Here is a 12870-nt window from a genome sequence, read left to right as displayed (position 1 = left end):
ATTTGTCCTTCAACCTGTGGCCAACTAACCCTGGCAGGAAGTGGACCAGTACATCCTTCTTCATCATCCAGGTTGTACAACTTCCTTATCAACTTCTCGGTAATCACAACTTCATGCCATAACACGAAGGAGATGATTGCAGTTGGAGTAACCGTTGCATGAGCCCAGAAATCTTTTACAAGGGCCGGATAAATTGGTCCAACCAATCTATCAAGGTAGCTTGACCATCCTTGTGCCATTGTCTTTGCTTCAGGTTTGAAACCATGTGCTCTCAGATTTTCAAAGTCCACTGAAGACTCACAAAGAGCTTCCATCTCTGCAGTAGGAATGGAACAGGTCTTCAAAGGAGCAAAACCACGCTTGCTCAAAACCAGTTGAGTGGAAGACATTTCTGCTTGGTTTGAGGAACTTGATGAAGGATTTATGATGATATGCTAAGTTTCAGACACAAACTAGGGTTTTTGCGATGAATGCAAAAAGAGATGGATGAATGAAGAGAGAGAGTGAAAAAGATGAAATGAAGATGAAGGGGAGTATATAAAAGGTTGGAAAGAAAAAAATAACTGCAAAATGGTTTAAGTGAAATGATTAAAAAAACTGACATCAATTTGCATTTAATGAGATATGACGTTAGGAGAGATAAAGTGACAAAATGAAATGATTTGCACAGTTACCTAGGGCGGCGTCTCCTCAACTGCACGCATGCTTGTCCAAAAATAGTAAACACGTGTTCATTTTCTGGAAAACTAGTGACAGCTGTTTTACTTTAAAAGAGATTCTGAAGCAACTTAGATAATGAAACGTTAGTAATAACAGAATCAGAACTTCTAATTGATCAATATCAGAACTTCTTATATACACATAATCCCAACACATTTCAGAGTTTAACCATACATGAGATCTTCTCATCTTCTCATTCTGGGCATAAATCCATACTGATATTCTTCAGAATGAACTTAAACCTATCTTCAGCAAGGGGTTTTGTAAAGATATCACTATATCAACCCATTGATGGTCTGTATCCACAAAGTTTAAAGAGAGAACACCCTTCTGAACATAGTCCCTAATGAAATGATGTTTAATCTCAATATGTTTAGCTTTGGAATGTAAGATAGGATTCTTAGATAAACATATGGCAGAAGTATTGTCACAGAAGATAGGAATGTTACTCTCATATATTTGATAATCTTCTAGCTGACTCTTCATCCAGAGCATTTGTGTGCTACAACCAGCAGCAGCAACATATTCTGCTTCTGTTGTTGAGAGGGCAATGGTAGCTTGCTTCTTGCTGTACCAGGAGATCAGATGACTTCCTAGGAATTGACAACTTCCAGAAGTACTTTTCCTTTCAATTCTATCTCCAGCATAGTCAGCATCACAAAATCCTACTAAGTTGTATTCTTTAGATTTTCTGTAGACTAAACCAACATTAGTAGTACCTTTCAAATACCTCAGAATTCTCTTAACAGCAGTTAAGTGAGATTCTCTAGGATCTGATTGGAATCTAGCGCACAAACAAACACTGAATAGAATGTCAGGTCTAGAAGCAGTTAAATATAGAAGAGATCCAATCATACCTCTGTACAACTTCTGATCTACCTTCTTACTTACCTCATCCTTACCTAGAACACACGTTGCATAGGAGTTTTGGCTTCTTTGCTTTCAGAAAGATTAAACTTCTTCAGAAGTTCTTTCACATACTTCATTTGATGAACATAAGTTCCATCAGAAGTTTGATTGATTTGAATCCCAAGAAAATACTTGAGTTCACCCATCATACTCATTTCAAATTCAGCCTGCATAGACTTAGCAAACTCCTTTCCAAGTGAAGCATTAGATGTTCCAAAAATAATATCATCAACATAAATTTGACAAATTAAAATGTCCTTCTTAGATGTTTTACAGAAGAGGATCGTATCCACTTGTCCTCTAGTGAAACCATTATCCAGAAGGAAAGAACTTAATCTTTCATACCAAGCTCTAGGAGCTTGCTTCAATCCATACAATGATTTCTTAAGTTTGAAAACATATTCTGGAGACTTAGAGTCTTCAAAACCAGGAGGTTGGTGGACATAGACTTCCTCATCTATATAACCATTTAAGAAGGCACTTTTAACATCCATCTAATACAGAGTGATGTTATGCTGAGTGGCAAAAGAAATTAATAAGCGAATAGATTCTAACCTGGCCACTGGTGCAAAGGTTTCAGTATAGTCAATTCCTTCTTGTTGACTATATCCCTGAGCCACCAGTCTGGCTTTGTTTCTTACCACTTCTCCCTTCTCACTAAGCTTGTTTCTGAAAAGCCACTTTGTACCAATGATGTTGAATCCTTTTGGTCTAGGAACAAGATCCCATACATCATTCCTTGTAAACTGATTTAGTTCTTCTTGCATGGCAATTATCCAGTTTGGATCTTCTAGAGCTTGATCAACAGAAGTTGGCTCGATCAAAGAAACAAGACCTAATTGACATTCTGCATTGTTCTTAAGGAATGCTCTGGTTCTGATAGGATCATCTTTCTTTCCAAGGATCACATCTTCTGAGTGAGCTGAGGTGAGTCTAGAAGATCTTCTGACTGTTGGTTCTTTAGAAATTCTGAGATTCTCTAAAGATGCAGCAACTTGATCTTCTGATTCTTTGCTTCTGAGATTTTCAGCTTCTGAAACTTTGCTTCTTGGTTCTACAACTTCTGATATATCAATATCTATATCTGCAAAATTCTCAAACTGCTTTGGCTTTTCAAGACCAAGCTTATCATCAAATCTGATATTGATTGATTCTTCTACAACCAATGTTTCAGTATTGTATACTCTGTAGCCTTTAGAGCGTTCAGAATATCCAAGAAGGAAACATTTTTGTGCCTTAGAATCAAACTTACCAAGATGATCTTTAGTATTCAGAATAAAACACACACATCCAAAAGGATGAAAATATGAAATGTTGGGCTTTCTGTTCTTCCACAATTCATAAGGAGTCTTATTTAGAATAGGTCTTATAGAGATTCTATTCTGAATATAACATGCAGTGTTTATTGCTTCTGCCCAGAAGTGCTTAGCCATATTGATTTCATTGATCATGGTTCTGGCCATTTCTTGTAGAGTCCTATTCTTTCGCTCTACAACTCCATTTTGCTGTGGAGTTCTAGGGCAAGAGAAATCATGGGCAATACCATTTTCTTTGAAGAACTCCTCAAAGAATCTGTTCTCAAATTCACCACCATGATCACTTCTGACCTTTATGATTTTGCACTCCTTCTCAGATTGAATCTGAGTGCAGAATTCAAAGAACACTGAATGAGACTCATCCTTGTGTTTTAAGAACTTTACCCATGTCCAGCGGCTATAATCATCTACGATGACTAATCCATATTTCCTCACTCTGACAGATGCTGTTTTGACTGGTCCGAACAGATCAATGTGCAGAAGTTCTAACGGCCTTGAGGAAGAGACAACATTCTTAGATTTGAATGCAGGTCTGGAGAACTTTCCCTTCTGACATGCTTCACAAAGAGCATCTGATTTGTATTTCAGATTTGGGAGTCCTCTGACCAGATTTAGTTTGTTAATCTGAGAAATCTTTCTCAAACTAGCATGTCCTAATCTTCTGTGCCAGACCCATTGCTCTTCAGAAACAGACATAAGGCAAGTTACCTTCTGCTTCTCAAGATCTGAAAGATAAATCTTATAAATGTTGTTTTTTCTCTTGCATGTAAATAGGATTGAGCCATCCTTCTGACTTACAGCCTTGCAAGACTTTTGATTGAAGATTATGTCATAACCATTGTCACTTAATTGACTTATGGACAATAAGTTATGCGCTAATCCTTCTACAAGAAGTACATTAGTTATGGAAGGAGAGTTACCAATACTTATGGTTCCAGAGCCAATAATCTTGCCCTTCTGATCTCCTCCAAACTTGACTTCTCCACCAGACTTAAGCACCAGGTCTTGGAACATAGACATTCTTCCCGTCATGTGTCGCGAGCACCTAGAGTCCAGGTACCATGACACTTTGTGCTTTGTCTTCTTTGCTACTAAGGATATCTGCAACAGAAATTATCTTCTCCTTAGGTACCCACAGTTTCTTGGGTCCTTTCTTGTTAGTTTTCCTCAAGTTCTGATTGAACTTGGGTTTAGCATGATAAGTAACAGCAGGAACAGCATGATATTCTTTAGGTTTGGCAGCATGATATTTTTTAGGTTGTGTCACATGCTTCTTGGTGTGTGAAGTGTTAAAACTTTTGGCATGTGAAGTGAGCCTAATATCATGTGAGTGGCCATATTTGAACTGATCATACAATGGCTTGTATGTGATTTTCAAATCATCAACATGTTCAAATTTTTGTGAGGTATCACCCTCATAGCCAACGCCAATCCTTTTGTTTCCAGAAACACCATATATCATAGAAGCAAGATGACTTCTGCCAATACTTCTAGATAGAAACTTCCTGAAGCTCGAGTCATATTCTTTCAGAATATGATTGAGACTAGGAATGGATTTTTCTGATTCAGAAGGAGATCCAATATCTTTGGATAATTTTAAAACTTTTTCCTTCAGTTCAGAATTTTCCACTTCCAGCTTCTTAGTTTCAAACTTAAATAGCTTTTTCAGCTTTTTGTATTTGATACTAAGATGAGCCTTGAGTTCCAGAAGTTCAGTTAAACTGGAAACTAACTCTTCTCTAGAAAGTTCAGAAAATACCTCTTCAAAATCTGATTCTGATGTAGATTTTGATCCATCATCCACTGTGGCCATCAATGCAAGGTTTGCCTGCTCACCTTCAGAGTCTGATTCTGATTCTGATTCTGAATCATCCCATGTTGCCATAAGACCTTTCTTCTTATGAAACTTCTTCTTGGGATTCTCCTTCTGAAGTTTTGGACATTCATTCTTGAAGTGTCCAGGCTCATTGCACTCATAGCAGATGACCTTCTTCTTATCAGATCTTCTGACTCCAGAAGATTCTCCTCTTTTAGGCTTCTTTGAACTTCTGAAGCTCTTGAATTTCCTTTCTAATTCTAATTCTTCTTCTGAGATGGTTTACCCTTCTGGAGATCATGGACAGTTCATCTTCTTCTTCTGATTCTAATTCTTCAGAATCTACTTCTTCAGCCTAAAAAGCGTTAGTGCATTTTTTATAATTAGATTTTAACGCAGTAGACTTACCTTTCTTCCGAGGTTCATTAGCATCCAGCTCAATTTCATGACTCCTCAGAGCACTAATCAATTCCTCAAGAGAGACTTCATTCAGATTCTTGGCAATTTTGAAAGCAGTCACCATAGGACCCCATCTTCTTGGCAAGCTTCTGATGATCTTCTTGACATGATCAGCCCTTGTGTATCCCTTTTCAAGAACTCTCAATCCAGCAGTTAGCGTTTGAAATCTTGAGAACATCTTCTCAATGTTTTCATCATCCTCCATCTTGAAGGCTTCATATTTCTGGATCAAAGCAAGAGCTTTAGTCTCCTTGACTTGGGCATTTCCTTCATGGGTCATTTTCAATGACTCATATATGTCATAGGCAGTTTCCCTGTTAGATATCTTCTCATATTCAGCATGAGAGATAACATTCAGCAAAACAATCCTACACTTATGATGATTTTTGAATTGCTTCTTTTGATCATCATTCATTTCTTATCTTGTAAGCCTTACTCCTGTAGCTTTCACTGGATGTTTGTAACCATCCATCAACAGATCCCATAAGTCACCATCTAGACCAAGGAAGTAACTTTCAAGTTTATCTTTCCAGTATTCAAAGTTTTCACCATCAAATACTGGTGGTCTAGTATAACCATTGTTACCATTTCCATTGTATTGCTCAGCAGAGCCAGATGTAGATGTATTTGTTGGATTTTCACCAGACATCTTGACTTAAGCGTTTTTCTCTTCCTGAATCTTTTCTAAACACGGTTAAGTGCTTGCACCTTAGAACCGGCGCTCTGATGCCAATTGAAGGATAGAAAAACACTTAGAAAGGGGGGGGGGGTTTGAATAAGTGTAGCTTTAAAACTTGTAAGACAAAAACAATTTGCACAATGATTTTTATCCTGGTTCGTTGTTAACTAAACTACTCCAGTCCACCCCCTTGGAGTGATTTACCTCACCTGAGGATTTAATCCACTAATCACACAAGATTACAATGGTTTTCCACTTAGACAACTTCTAAGTCTTCTAGAGTATACTGATCACAACCTGATCACTCTAGGAACAAACTGCTTAGATACCCTCTAAGACTTTCTAGAGTATTCTGATCAACAACCTGATCACTCTAGTTCTTACAAATTAATGTAAACAAATTCTAAGAGTTACAATGCTTCTTATAAAGCTATTATCACAACTGTGATTTTCTCTTAAGTTTAAGCTTAATCTCACTAAAATATTACAACAGCAATAAGCTTTCAACGTTCCTTTTGTCAGTCAGCGTAGCCTGCCAGCTAGTACTTGCTTCTGATCTGATGTTTGTGTAAACAACGTTTGAATATCATCATGTAGCAACCTGCCCTAAAAATTAATATTTAGAGTCGCCACCTATTCTGAAGGGCGAATAGGAAACCTTACGCTGTTAAGAGATTCGGGGTAAGTTATTATAATCAGGTCGAGGGAAGGTGTTAGGCACCCTCAACCCTTTCCTATTTGCTTTGAATCTAAGGGTCAAGTTTTATGGCTAAAAGTTAAGGTTAATAGCTAAGGAATTGAAAAGGGGAAAAATTGAGATTTTAGGGAGGGGGACTCGCCTTGGTTATCCAAGTGCCTACGTATCTCCTTAGGGAGAATCAGAGTCAACGTAGTTCGGGCACAGGGTTGTACGCCTTTGAGTTTGAATTGATTGTTTGAAGGCTTTTTGAATGGCCTATCGTAGTTTGAATTTGATTTGAAAGGCATTTTGAATTGCCTGATTGAAAAGGATGAAAATCCGTGGTATCGTGGTTTAGTGTTTTTTAGATGTTTTGGGCGTACAACCCTGATTTGATATGGCACCGTTAGATGCGATGACCAATAGATTTGGTCAGTATAGCTAACAGATTAAGGGGCATTGCTGGTTACTCAGATCGATAGATTCATCGTCGCGGGCAGCAAATTAAATGTGTTTTGGATTTTATGTATTTTTTATCTCTCGTCTAAAGCGACTAATAGATTTAGTCGGGTCGAGGAGAGAATTAGTAAGAATTAATTAAATTATTAAATAATCCAAAAGATTATTTCTCGTCTACTACGACTAATAGGTATAGTCGGTCCGGGAAGAAAATTAGATTCAATTATCAAAATAACGAACAATTAAATAATTAGAATTTTTACAAAATTAATTAATTAATTTTATTTTTTTTTATTTTATACAAAGGGGGTGCATATTGTTCTTGGTAGTAAAACCTGGGGGTGTTAATGGCAAAGGGCCTGGCCCAATTAATATTTGCATTCGTTTGGTTGAATGTGTGTGTGTATGGTGTTAAGATATGTTATAGAATGTGAAACGTTGGATCTCAGCTTAGACTGATCGGACGGTCTGCATGTGTTGGTGTTGAGGGCGCATGGTATGGATGGCATACTGGATCATGTCCAGTATTGTAGTCAAGTGGCCATGGGAGGGCCACTTGTCATCATCTGATGACGCCTCACGTGATACAAAACGATGCCCCTCTACTTCCCTTCCCTTTTTTTCGTTTCTTTTTCTCTCCCTTCTTTCTCCGCCCTCTCTCAATTCTCTCTTCTCTGAACAACAACATAACAATAACCTTAGGCTCAACCCAAAAAACCACCACCTTCAAACGCCGTACGCCACCGCAAACCACCCCCATATCCAGATTCCGATGAAGATTCTGATGAATCTTCATCGTTCCTACCCCTTATCTTCATACCCAAACCCAATTTTCTTCAAAAACCCATGAACCCTAACAATTTTAAGAACCCTAACCTTTATTATAAACCCTAATACCTTATCAATTCAAACAAACAGAAACGTAGCAATTGCGGATGCTCATGCAAGCGATACAAGCTTAAGCTAAGTTCGATGGCATTTACCTTCTGGTCTTGCGTTTCTGGAACGTGTAAGCTCCACTCGATGCTAATCCTTCTCCGATTTTTGCAGGTTTCCGATCAGAGATCCAAGCTTCGAAGAGTTCGTATTCGCGGTGGTGCCTCAAGATTTTCTCCAGAAAAATTCTCCTCCCTGGCGTCTAATTTCTTCTCTCCTTTTATAGTTAAGGTTCTGATTAAATTAGGTTAGATTAGATTTAGGTACTATTAGATTTGATTGTAGTTTTGTTTTCGATTGGATTCCGAATTTGTTTGTAATTGATTCTGTTTTAATATATTTCACTTGATCATTTATGGATTTGATTCTCGTTTAAGTTGATTTTATTGGATTCAATTCAGATTGCTTAATTTCGTTAAGATTCGATTGCATTTGATTCAATGGGCCTGGGCGTTGATGGAGGTTAGGTTGGTGGTTGGTGAAGAGGGTGGCCGCCGCTGCTAGGGTTTGGTTTGGACAAGATGATGAACAGGGCTGGGTCGGTTTGACCCGCCTGTTGCCCCAACGCCCGTTGGGCTTGACCCGGTTCCGTATCCAGTTTTGTTTGGCCCAATGACAGCAACAACAAAAACCAAAAACCCAATTAACCTCAATTTATGCACTTAATTAATTAATTAATCAATGGACTAATTAGTTAATAATATTCAAATAATTCTGATAATAATAATTAATAATAACATTCAAAACAATACTAACTAATATTCTAATAATTCTAATATTAACAATAATAATAATCTTGTAGTTAGCAATAATATCAAAAAAATAAAAAAATAAAAAAGATAATAGAATGGTTAAATGAAATAAATGGGCCCAAAACAAATTGGGTCTCAAATATTTGCTGTTCACACCTCCATTTTGTTTAACCAATTTATAAGGGAATTTTATAAGAGATCGGGTTTAATAATAGATATATTAAATCCTATGGCTCTTAATTTTTAACCCCCTTAATAAATTAAAAGACGTGAAGTAGAACGGGTAAATTTTGGGGTATGACACATCAGAGTACAAACAGCTTGGTGCAGAGCATCTTCTTGTCTTCTGACCTTGAAGTGCTTCTGAGCGTGATACCATGAGAACTTTAGTGCTTCTGCTTTTGATCTCAAGTTCTTCTGATGCTTCCATAGACCATGTTCTGATTCTGCTTGACCATCTACTGATGTCTTGCCAAACCATGTTCTGATGTTGCATGCTGAACCTTCTGAGTCAGTGTTTCTTGCGCTGATTTTGTGCATACTCTTTATATAATTCCTGAAATGGAAATTGCATAGTATTAGAGTACCACATTATCTCATACAAAATTCATATACATTGTTATCATCAAAACTAAGAATATTGATCAGAACAAATCTTGTTCTAACAAACCAAAGTTGTCTCATTACCAAGTTGTTGTTGGGGTTTCGAGGTACGTTATGGGAACTATGAAGTTTGGAGTTTTGTTCCCTTCTGGTATTGAATGTGAGTCAGAACTGATGTGCTACTTAGATTCTGATTGGTATGGTGATAGAGTTGATAGAATAAGTACTTCTGGATATTTGTTCAAATATCTGGTAAGTCCCATTTCTTGGGGCTTCAAGAAGCAACCAATGGTCGCGTTGTCAACTTGTGAAGCTGAATACATTGCAGGTTCTTTGTGTGCATGTCAAGCTGTTTGGATGATGAACTTATTGTAGGATCTGAAGATCAAGGTGATCAAGCCTGTGAAGCTGTTGATTGACAACAAATCAGCTATATGTCTTGCCAAGAATCCAGTGGTATATGGAAGGAGCAAGCATATTGACACGAAGTTCCATTTTCTGAGGAATCAAGTCCATAACAGAGTGCTAGAAGTTGTCAACTATAACACTTTATCCATGTGAGGGATGAAATTGGTGTTGTAAATTTCGGAATATGAATTAAGGGATGGTGTTAGAAGTAATTCATATTCAGAAGCATTGTTAGCCAGAAGCAGAAGCTTCTGAGGTGACTGTTCTAGAAGTGGTGTTTAGATTTTGGAGTTTAGTTTATTTGTTAGCTTAGCTATTAAGCATAGTTTTTGTTGCGCCTATGTGGCAGATTACTTTATCTATTTAAACAAGTTTGTAGATAGGGTTTTCAATAATATTATAATGCATTTTTGTGAATAGAGTTTCCTTCTCAACAAGTTTGTTGTAACCGTTTTTCTCTCTCATATTTCTCTCTCTTCCTCCATCTTCATCTTATTCATCTTATTCTGTTGTGCACCAATGCACAACTCCATTGGGAATTTTTATTAAACGTCTTAAGATAAAAATCATCCCAATATGGAACGGAAAAAGGTTAATTAGAGAGTAATTGTTTCTTAATAAATATTGGTCAAACCTTTAATTATGTATATTTAGTTTCCCTAAATAGACTAGTAACAATATTTGTAATTATATGTTATAAATGTCTATTAGGGATGATGTATTTATATAGTGGAGAAGTAAATGAAGAAAGTAAAAATGAGAAAATATTGACATTGTTCAACGCATTTATATGGTGGAGAAGTAAATGAAGAAAGTGACAAATGAGAAAATGTTGACATTGTTCGATCAAACTTGTGCGAACCTAATTCTCATTGGTGTTGTTCAGTGATCCCCATTGGATTGCTCTGGAATTTCTTGGTCTTTGTTCGGTGATTATTCTTTTGTAAACCTTGATTGTGTTTTATTCATGCTTTTGTGGTTTTCTAATGGTATCGTCTTTACAATTTATCGGTGATTTTCGATTCTCATTCGCGATCCTCATTCTTTGTTGTTTGGTTTCTTCAAGATTGTAATTTGATTTTGATTGTGGCATTTGAAATCATGACAACTAATGAAAAAGATAATTTTTATGTTCGCTTTACCAGCAAGAATTATCCTACTTGAAAACTTCACTGTATGTTAAAGGGAAAGGATTATGGAGTCACATGGATGGCGTCTCTATTGCACCGACAAATAAAGCTGCTTTAAAGGAGTGGGCAATGAAAAATGCTCAAATTATCACTTGGATTCTCTGTACTATTAATTCTCATTTGATCAATAATTTAGATTTTTTTCAATTGCCTAACAAGTATAGAACTATTAGAAGCGTATTTACAATCAACAAAAATGCATCTAACGTTTTCAATTAGAGTTATAGATATTCAATTATAAACAATGTAATTTATCCATTTAAGCATATACTTTTTAAATTTATGGACATAACACCCTACTATTATACATGTTGATGTTCCTAAGTGTCATACCCCAAAATTTGCCCGCATATATTTTTATATGTCATTTTATTTTCTAATAATTGACATAGCCCAGTCGGTAAGGAAGTAAGGTTTGCAAGTGCAAGGTCCCGAGTTCAAAGCCCACTTCTAACATTTTTCCTTTTATTTTTTTTATAACTATAGTTTTAATGTTATTTTTATTTTACATTCAAAAATCACAAAAAAAGACATTTTTATTATTTTAATTTTTAATTTTTCGTATTTATTATTTAAGTTTTTTTTTAAATATTAATTTTTCAATTTTTCCATTTTTATTTATAAAATAATTATAAAATAAAAGATTTGAGAAGATTCTACACCTTTTTACATTTTAAGATAGTTTTTTACTTTTAGAAAAAAAAAATCAATGAATTGACTAAATATATCAAGAATTAAAATTCAAATCAATTTGGTTTAAATACTTGATTATATTAGTTAATAGGTTGATTTCCTATTTTATTTAAGCTAATGTTTTTTTCTATATAAGACAACTAACAAATCCTATTTTCGACAGTATTCACGGTGCATACACCATACCAAGAACTAACCCTCATTCCTCCACCGTCACTCTCGACCACGTACAAACGCTTACCCTCTCACAAACAATTTTCACGGCCAACTTTCTTTCATTCACCCTAACTTTAACATATAAACAATGAACCCTTATTTTACCCTCCACTCTGTGACACGTACAGTACAATAACTTGTCCCTTCCCCTAAACCACTAATCCTAATTTTCATACACTCCCATCCATGTACAGTAAAAAGCCATCATCTTGTCCAACTATTTCGCTCGATTACAAACTTTAACATCCTTGTTACAGACTAACAATTACCTGATTCTAGCCCCAAATTCACGTGCACTTTTGTTCAACACAAACTCATTTCTATCACTCACAGTGCACATATTTTCAATATTTGTAACTAATATTTTTTTTTCATTCACAAAGACTCACACTTGTACAGGTTTATTATAAACAAATGGTGAGCAGAATCTAAGAGAAAGGGGAACCCGATCGGAAAGCAACAACACCGGACCTGTAACACCTCCAGTCGTGAAATCAACACCAGTCTCCGATGCGACATGCTAACCATGTCTCCGACGAGACCTCTCCTCCCGCGATGACCCAGTACAGCGCTGCACAAATCCGATCTTGAACCGTCGTCGGTGATGCTCCGATCTCAGCTGTGCATCCTCCCCGACGGCCAACCATGTACGGTATCTTCACCTTGTTGATGCTCTTGAGTTTGTGTTGGTTTTGATTTGTGTTTATCGATCATGATTATGAATATTTTTTTTTGATTTTGAAAAGAATGTGGTAAGAGAAGTGGGTTGTGTTGCTATGTTCCTATTGTTGTTTCTTTAATCATATAGAGAAGAGAAATAAGTGTATTGGAAAGAAGAATTTGAGTTTAGAGAGGAAGAGAATATTGGGACTGTTTTAGATCTACTCTTCCATTCTTCCATCGTTAAAACAACTAGCGGGAGACCCGTGCTATCGCACGGGGCCGGTTTGTTTTTTTTTACGTGGTTAAGATAAATTTTATGAAGTTTTTCCGTATATACTTAGACAAACGGCATATTAATTGGATCAACGTGTT

The sequence above is a fragment of the Vicia villosa genome, unplaced genomic scaffold (assembly GCF_029867415.1).
Source record: "Vicia villosa cultivar HV-30 ecotype Madison, WI unplaced genomic scaffold, Vvil1.0 ctg.003888F_1_1, whole genome shotgun sequence".
NCBI lineage: Eukaryota > Viridiplantae > Streptophyta > Magnoliopsida > Fabales > Fabaceae > Vicia > Vicia villosa.
Note: the sequence above shows the minus strand (reverse complement) of the source record.